The following is a 9,189-nucleotide window of genomic DNA, read 5'->3' as shown; positions in this document are numbered from 1 at the left end:
GGGGGGGGGGGGGGGAGAGTAACCGCACACCCTCGCCTACAATTACGGCGGCGGCAGTTGGAGGGCTGCGTACGCGCGGTCTTTAACCCACCGAAGACGCACGGCAGCCGGGATTTCGAACGGTTTCATCGTACTTCACCGTTGCACTTTTGCCCGTCGCGCCCAGATAATTCCGCGCTCGGGATAATTGGAGCATCAACGATCTAAACGCGAGAACGCCTCTCGTATCGCCACGCGTCTCACCGCGCTCACGTCTTGCTTCCGTCTCTCTCCGACCCTCGTCGTATTCGAATGCAGCAGAAAGGATGAAATTAATTCCGCCGGGCGTTATAGTATTACCGCGGTCTCGTAATGCTACCGATGCCCGTGGATAAATGTTACAACTACACTTACACGGATGCGCGTACACACACGCGCCCACCGAGAGCTCGTTATCTCGTTTTAGTTATATACCTGCGTTTCATAACGTTCGGCAACGCGCGGCGCTCGTAGAATGTAGGTCGGAAATAATCTGGAATGAAGAGATCGCCGGCGGATTAACGCAACTTTCGCCCACCAACTCCGCACGCGGTCCATTAATTTCGCAATCCCGCGCCGTTTTCGAAGCCCCGCCGATCTCCCGCTACTTTTAATAACTCGCGCTGCGGCAAGCCTAGTTTTATTCGCCGGGCGAGAAGCTCTCCTCGGTCTGATACGCGGATGATAGGGCACCGAAGGGCGGGGATCGCCTTCCTCCGTCAATTAGCGTTGCCTGATACTTTTTATCCTATTTATGATGGCCCGAACGGCCCTTCATAAATGCGTAATGAAAACGGAGTACCGGATTACGGACGGGATAGAGCAGCGACTCGCAGGAAAAGCCGGGGTCAGAAGTCACACACGGGTTAAGTTGTCACGAAGCTTATATGTTATACTTAACAAATAAAGGAGCGTATTCTTCTCTACCAGCGCAAATGTCACATCCTGGAGACGTCGCAGAATGTTTAATTATCTTTGGGACGTCTCTCGGATAGGACAGAGCTAATACTTTTTTTTCTAAAATCTGAAAGATGTGACATTAAAATATACATGATATTATAAACTATTGCGTACGTCTTCTTTTTAATTAGTAAAATGTAAAATGTGTGTCAGTAATCCCCAGTCTCTCTCTCTCTCTTTTGACGTCGGCCTCTCGTCTGCCGTTCGCGCTCGTTTTTACACGGGATGAGAGGACGTGTGTAAGGACGAGGAACGCTGACGAAAGTTACCGCGGTAAACTCGCACCTAAAAGGCACACACACACACGGCTGAGAAGCGGCTGGAAGCTTCTTCGGCCCGGCGAAATTGTCTCCGAAGGACAATTTATATCTGTCCGAGGGCGCGAGAGAGCGTCCGCGACGCGAAAATATTTCTCGACGTGCTCTCCCCGCTCGTCTCTATTCTCTCAGGAAAAAGGAATCCTTTCTTCCTCCCATCCTTCGTTACATCCTTTCAGGAGACGCGCTCGATAAATATTGACATTGAACCGCGCTCCCTCCGAGCTCATTCCCGCTCGCCGAATTCAGCCTCTTAATTGCGCGATGAGAGCAATATCATCGGCCGGATGTTTGAACAGTTCGAAGCTCGCGTTTACATTTCCTACCTCGGTGATATACATCTATCGAGAGGACTATATTGTTGAGGGGACTTTTCCTCTCGACGGAGATTACACTTCTCAGATTCATTTTCCGTAGAACTCGCGTTCAATCGATTCAATACCGGCGAACCTTTCACCTCGAATACGGTAATTAACGAGTAACGTATGCCGTACGAGTATTAAAGGCCGCTTTCGCGGTTACCGCGAAATTCTATCAAACGTAGATCGAGTATCAGCGCTCTCGGCAACATTCAACGCCTGCCGTAACATATTTACGCAGCAGCGAAGCGTTACACCGCAAATGATTCAACTCTCACTGTGCTATTTCGCCGGTACTTCCGGCGTCTGTCGCCGAAGTTTCGATCACCGGCACGCGTAGAAACTTTCCAAATTTTCCCACGCGCAACATAGATCCGGATTGGAATACTCAACATTGTCCCAAAATACTCTATTGGTATCGCACTTATCACCACTATAACTAGTCAGTATCTCACTGCGATACTAACTGGGAAATCTCGGTTATGTATAAACTATAATGAATAGTATTTGAAAAATCGGTGGTACGGCCGATGGGGAAACAGAGAAGAGTGAAATGCATGTCTCGAATTGCATTGATTTACCTTCGGCGATTCGATCATGAACTGAGCTTCCGCGCAATCGTCTGTGTAAAATCAACGGAGATCGATCGTCGCAGTCAGCGCGTTAAGCTACGAGAATGCACAGATCGCACAGTCGCGTTTAGACGTGACGATGAGAGGAAGAAAAAAGATAGACGCGGAAGAGTCTCGGCGCGCATCACGGCCGAGATCGCGCGATATTCTATTCACGCTCGTGCTCGTCCGGGGATCTTAGAGAGTTATTGGCCGCATCGCGCGGGGAGCAGATTTCTTTCGTCGCAGGATTCGCTTCTCACGCTCAGTAAGATTCGTATCGCGATCGGGAGGGGATCCAGACAGATTCCTCGCGTCCCGAGATCTCTCGCATGGAAATACGAGGCTGCTTCTTCCGTCGGGCATACGGGGATTCTACATACGCGAATAAATGCATTGTAATCCGAGATTCGCTAACATACGACGTCGTCGTCGTCGTCTGTGCGTTGCGCGCTTGCTTTGCCGTTCAAGACTCGTGTCATCTCCCGAGAATAAGCGAAACCTCGACCATTCGTGTCTTCATGCGATGGGGAAAAGCGCGCCGACGGCTGTAATTGCTCGCGAACGCTCGAAAGCACTCGGCAGGCTCTCTTTTTCTCCCGACAATTCGTCAAGACAATCCGTTCCGCCGTATAAGCGCGTTGGAAAATGTTTCAAGTTGAGTTAAGCAAAAATTCCCCGCGGGAGAAATTGGATTTACGTATCCCCGCTTAAAGCAGGGCTCAGACGTCAGCGGCAATTGATATTCCCGCTGAAAATTCATCTCAGAATTAGCTTCGCGTTACTGTCCGAGATAAATGATTCGGGTAATCGCAGAATCGAAGAAACGTCCGTTACGAGAGAAAGAATTCTCTCTCTCTCTCTCTCTCCCTCTCGTGGACGCCTTCTTTGCGCGTCCCGCGACCCTCCATAAGCTATTTATCGCGTCGCGCAGCTCGCGATTTACGACTTCCACTGCACTGTGCGAACCTCTTTCTTCTCTCTCTCTCTCTCTCTCTATCTCTCTTCTTCTTCTTCCTCTTCTCTCGGTCCTACGAGTCTAGAATTTTTTATCTGCGACCGGGCAATTCTCTCGCGACTGACGATAAGTCGAGGTGGGCGACGCTAAGCTAAATAACGGCCGGGCGATTTCGTTGAAACGAGATTAAAGATCGTCTCTGAGCAAACGTCTACACGGTGATTACGCTGCATGGGAGTCGGTCGATCTCCCGAGATGTTTAACGGAGGTTCAAAGGCGTAACGTACTCTCTCTCTCACACACACACACACACACACAGGCGTGCATAAAGGTAGTCCGGAAACATCGGGCATTTTCCGGGATCAGAAATCCGACGTCCAGTTTTAAAGTCGACTTTGCCGAGAATTTCGCGAGAGCGGAGCGAAATTTACGAGCGAAGTGAGAATATATTTTACGCAAAATGTACATGACATCCGAATTTACGTGCTGCATATTCGATCGATAACACGAGCTTCCTCTCGACTGTCCTAAAGGGCCGCTCGAACGTTAATGTATCACACTACGGGGATGCAAACCACCCCCGGACGCCATCTGCCGCGTTGCACGTCTTACATGCCCGTAATACCGCTCGCCTTGCGCTTTCGCGGCATCTCGATGATCGCCGAGACTTCGAAGGGAGGAAAGGTTGTTTTTAGGTCGGTCGAGTAAACTCCAATGAGGAAGTTCGCCGCTGTATCACGCGGCCGTGTAAGCGAAACGACGTCCGAGGAGGAGATCCCTCGGCGATCGCGAGCTGTCAAGGGAACGTTGCTTCTACTCGCACCAAGAAGAGAAGCGAGAGTGGCCGCGATCGGGAAATATTGTCCGACTTCCGTCGCGCGATTCTCTTCGACCGACCGTTGCCAAACGCCACGGGAGAAAAAGAGAGATCCGTCAGACTTTGGGGATCTATTATTCATGCGACCTAAGCAGGATGAGTTCAACGGGAGCATCACTTGGAACGGCGCCTATCGGAAGATTACGACTATCCGCGTGAAAAAATGGGCAGATCTCTTAACGATCGAATCCGATGTTAGATCCGACGTGGAGCGATCGGCAGGATATCGAAGGGGGATCTTGCCGAAGTGTCATTTTTTTGTCTCAGCGGCACGTGAGAAAGTCTTGTTTTCTCACGGCTTTCGATCCGTCCGATTCAATTTCGCTCGTAAAAATTCGCTGCATATCAGGATAACGTCGAGATTAACTAAACAAGCTCAAATGTCAGCAATGTAATCCTGTTCGTAGAACGTACACGGAGGAAAAATCTGGTTGCATTAAAGAAAGAGGACGTTCCAGCTGAAGGAAACGGACTTTCTGATTCTTATGACCCAAATGTGGTTCTTATAACCGGAAATTCTATTTCCTTCAATCAAAATGCGCTTCAATGATCATGCCTTTTCTGGTCGATGCAGCCAACTTTTTTTCTGCGTACATTCGTGAACGCACATTTATGTTTTCCTGACATTTTTTACGTAAAATTGGATTCAACGCGATTCGAAATCTACGGGAAAACGTGACTTCCCGCGTATGTCCCTCGTGCCGCGAAAAATAACACTTTTCCTCTCTTCCCGAAAATTCTCCGTTGACATTCTGACAAATCTTCACACCTGATTTAAATCGCCCCACGGCTTATCACTCTATTTACGTTGTCATGAAATTCCCCCGTTCTCGTGTCGTTCCATTTGCAAAAATCGCGCGACCTGTTCACTCGAGTATTTTCTCCGGAAAACAAATTTCCCTCCCCTTTTTCAGATCGTACTCGCGCAGGCCGATTGCCCGTAACAGTTCAGAATTGTTTATTTAGCCAGTTTGGCCTGACAAATATTCCAGGCGGCGTGATTAATATCGCGGCGTACGTGTGCAAGTTGGCTCGCACAGCCATCTCGAACGCGCGTGCGTTTAACCGGCTGCGTTTGTGCGCACGAGGCGAGGTCGAAATGCGGCATTTACGTATCGTTACGAACATCCGTTTTCTTCGCTCTCCGGCCTTCTCACCGGCCCTCTTCGCGAAACGCTCGGAAGAGCGAAGAAAACAAAGTTTACGAACGGGATTCCAGCTGTAACAACCGGGGAGGATTTCGCTCGTTCCTACGGTACGTGCGAAGGACGCGGCTAAAAGGGACCCTTTAGGAATGGCCTGCTACGACTTGCAGATTTCCTGGCGGCGCTCCACCGTCCTATATTAGCATCGAATTAGGCGAGACGATTAGCGCTCGGCGTTTCTCCCGCGATCGACTCGCAGCACGTTGCTCTTCCCGACCGACCGATTACGCCCTGACGTTCCGCCCGAAATCCGCAGCATCCATTAATCGTGAGTCACGTTATCGCGTGATAGCACGCTAGCCGATACGAATCACACAGACGTATAATTTCGCAGCTGCGTGCTGCCCGTCGCAGCTTAACTTTCGAGAATGGGCAGGTGATCGAGTCGGAATTTTAATTCCACATTAATCCCACGAGTCGACCTTGAACGCGACCAACGACGAATCTCGACGTATAATATTGCACAAGCTGTTTATGAAATTTGCTGATCAACGTAATCTAATGAAAACTAGTTTTTATAGTTGACTATTCCGGCTTGTACATCGCTGATTTTGCGTGACAAAAACATCCTATAAGGCTACGCGAACAACTATGCTTTAGTAATATAATCGGTGATGACAGAAATATCGCGAGATTTTTACCTCTCTCGATTTAAAACGCCCTGACGATACCAATGGAGAAATGACCTCTCGTTAATTACCGTGACGCATTTCTGTCGGTTAAGGTTACACTTTGCGGAAGTTGTCGAGAGAAGGTGTTGCCACTGAAAACACGCAATTATACGAAGCTCCACGTAAGAATACCGGCGCCCTCGATACTGCGCGATTACCTTAGCGTAATAAAATCAGCGTGGAATTTGAAATTACGCAGAATGTGGGATGTAGTTGTAGCCTCAGGATTAAAAGCCCCCGGGGCTCGTGAAAGTTTGACCTACGTGACTACTCGCTCACTCTCTCACCCCTCTCGAATTACTTTTTCTATATTATTTTCTCATTATTGTACCTCTGCGTTCGAAGTTCGCGAACCCCAGGATTTTCAATTATCCGAGCGGCGAGAAAGCAGCGCCGAGCATTAAACATCTCTCTGAAGTGATACTCGTGCGGGAAATCTGACACGCTCGAGCAGCACTTACGGCCTCCGCGACACAAGCGTGCGAACAACGCATCAACGACACATCGGGCGGGAATCGGCGCGAATTTCGCGGACGAGAGAAGCGGACGACGATGAAAGTTTCGAGTGGCATTCATAAATGACGTCTCGAGGTACTCGAAACTCTCGCGGAATTCCGCCGCGTTTCGCACGCGAATTCTCCTGGGCTTGGCTCCGACTTCGCCGCAAGATTGCCGAACTTTAGTCACACCGCGCCGGGGCCTTGACAGGATCGGCCGGGCGCCGTAATATCCGCCGGCGTGCCGCGGATTCCGTCGTTTTTCAAGATCGACGTCCGGACGCATGTCGCGAGTTCACGGAAACCGCATATGAGAAAATCGCGGAGAGCGACGTTAGGCCGCCGCGGATATCTCTCTGCGAGAGGTGCGTATGTGAATCGATTCAGATGAATTCCTGCTTTCGGAAATGGTGGCGAACGAGTGTCAGGGTCCTTTCCCGGAAAGGGGGGAAAACCTGTTGGCAAAAGGTTGCTTCAGCTCGCAGCTCCCTTTGCGCGACCCGATATTTTCCTCCTCGGCGCGGAATTATTCCGACACGGTGGCCCGTGTAAATATCACTGTTTTTATACACACCGCTATTTTCCCGCCTTTAAGCATACCGTAAGCGGAGGACGCGTGCACGGGAAGAGTGTTTCTTCAAAGGTAAAATCGAACGAGTCGCGCGACGCTTTGGAACAACAGAGAGAGAGAGAGAGTCAGGTTGTTGTCGAGAACATCCTAACGGCGGAGGGAGCAAACGTGCAACCCCGACGGGTAAATACGCGAGTATATAACAAAATTTCAAAGCGAGTTTCCGCAAGGAGGAGACTTTCGGAAGGAGGACTCTCGATCGACCCCGAACGAGCGATATAAACCACCGAGTACCACCGAGTACCACCGAGTAAATATATATCGAAGGATATGAGCGCATCCCCGCGATATAAATGAAGTTGAGTGACGCCGTGTGTACTCGCCTCCTTTCTCCTTTCGCATCGCGAGTGGAATTCCGCGAGAGCCGTTTGATATCCACTTATCGACGGTAAACATTTCACGACTGTAAACTTTACGATCTCACCGATGTATGTATACGCGCTTTTACGGGGAGAGGGAGGACGGACCGATTAATGAGAGTTCCACTCCTCGGCGGCCCCCCCGGGGCGATTGGCCAAATTTAATTATCAGTGTCGCCAGTTGGTTGGAGCAGCGGGCAGGAGAACGTTGGAAATGGTTGAACGTCCGAGCTGAAGTGTACGGTATTCCGGCTGACAAATCGTCCTCCCTCGACTTTTATCGCATTCGACGTTGCGCGTCTTCGTGCGTGACGCGTCGGAAAATTGCGCGTCGGAAATATATCCGAGCGCGGAAAATCCCATGCACCGTATTGTGCACTGTTACACACACGGTGCGTTTCCACCGNCCCCCCCCCCCCCCCGGGAGACGGTTCGATCTTGCCGAAAAAAAGGCGCGGTAAAAGGTTGAGGAAACTCACGCGCAGTTATGCACGACAGAGGAAAAGCAGCAAGACCGACCGTATCGTTTTGCTTTCGGGCTCTGCAATTCTGTCGAGAGGTGTCGAATTAAAATTTATGCGCGTGCTAACGCTAAGAATATTACCCCGTTTATTGACCTCCTAACGTGGATTCGGAATTAGACTGTCCTTCAACGAGTCTAGCAATGACGATACGCAGCGCACATCCAATCGGCTTCGCAGAAAAGAGACCTCGTTCCATATTCAGAATAAGAATGGAATTTCCAATTCGTATCGAATGCCAAATCGTAACCTATTTCAGGACAACTTTGGACATTCCAGTCGGGAGCTATGCTGTAATGTGGGAAATTCGGGGAAAATTTCTATATCGGTTTATCTATAAAGTATACTAAAATTACACACACACACACACACACACAGTATATACGTTGAGCACAAAATAAACTGAAAGGCGACTCGATTATTAGTCCATCAAATTGCCGGTCATAAATCGAGAGGCGAACGCTTCGCCCTATCGTTACCTGCTTTGTATTCAGAATCTCAAGCCGAACGGGACAAATATCGAGCGCAAACACTTGAAGCAACCGACATTTACCACGTCCGCCGAATGGCAAACCCGCACGTCGGGAACGTGCGCGAGATTATTATACGTGCCGTTTCGATCGCGTGCGCGCTTTACAAATCGCAACGACGCCGAAGTCTCACTTTCTTAGGCGCAAAATTGCGCGCCGATTTCACGCGGCATGTAGAGCGCCGAGCGCGCTCGAGAGAAGCGCGAAATGCATCGCGCGCGCGCGCGAGAGAGCCGCTTACGCAACGCAGGGAGCGAGGGGAAAACCGGAAGTGCTCGGTCAAGGTAAGACATTGCCTCTGTCCGTGCGCAAACGCACGTTTATATGTCGGTCTGCGGCTTTCGTATCGGTTGCCTTCCTTCACGTCGTCTCGGAATACAACTCGTACCGCCCCGGACGGAGCGGACGTCGCGAAGCTGAGCGAGTTTAAAAGTAAAAGCATCGGGGGTGTCGATACTCTCGAACAGTTGCGAAGTGCCTGAGAACTAAGAACAAACGCCGGAGAAGGAGGAGAACGGGGAGATATCCGCTCAGAGGATCAAAGCTCGGGAAGTGTTCGAAAAATTTTAATCGTTCGTCATCGCGCGCGCGCGAATGGAGGGAGTACAAAGGCAGACAATGGAATTGACACGACACCTTACACCGACAGACGTTCGTCGCGTTTTCACCTGTCAT

The sequence above is a fragment of the Dinoponera quadriceps genome, unplaced genomic scaffold (genome assembly GCF_001313825.1).
Source record: "Dinoponera quadriceps isolate SergipeBrazil2010 unplaced genomic scaffold, ASM131382v1 scaffold37, whole genome shotgun sequence".
NCBI classification, from domain to species: domain Eukaryota; kingdom Metazoa; phylum Arthropoda; class Insecta; order Hymenoptera; family Formicidae; genus Dinoponera; species Dinoponera quadriceps.
This window is presented reverse-complemented; position numbering follows the sequence as displayed.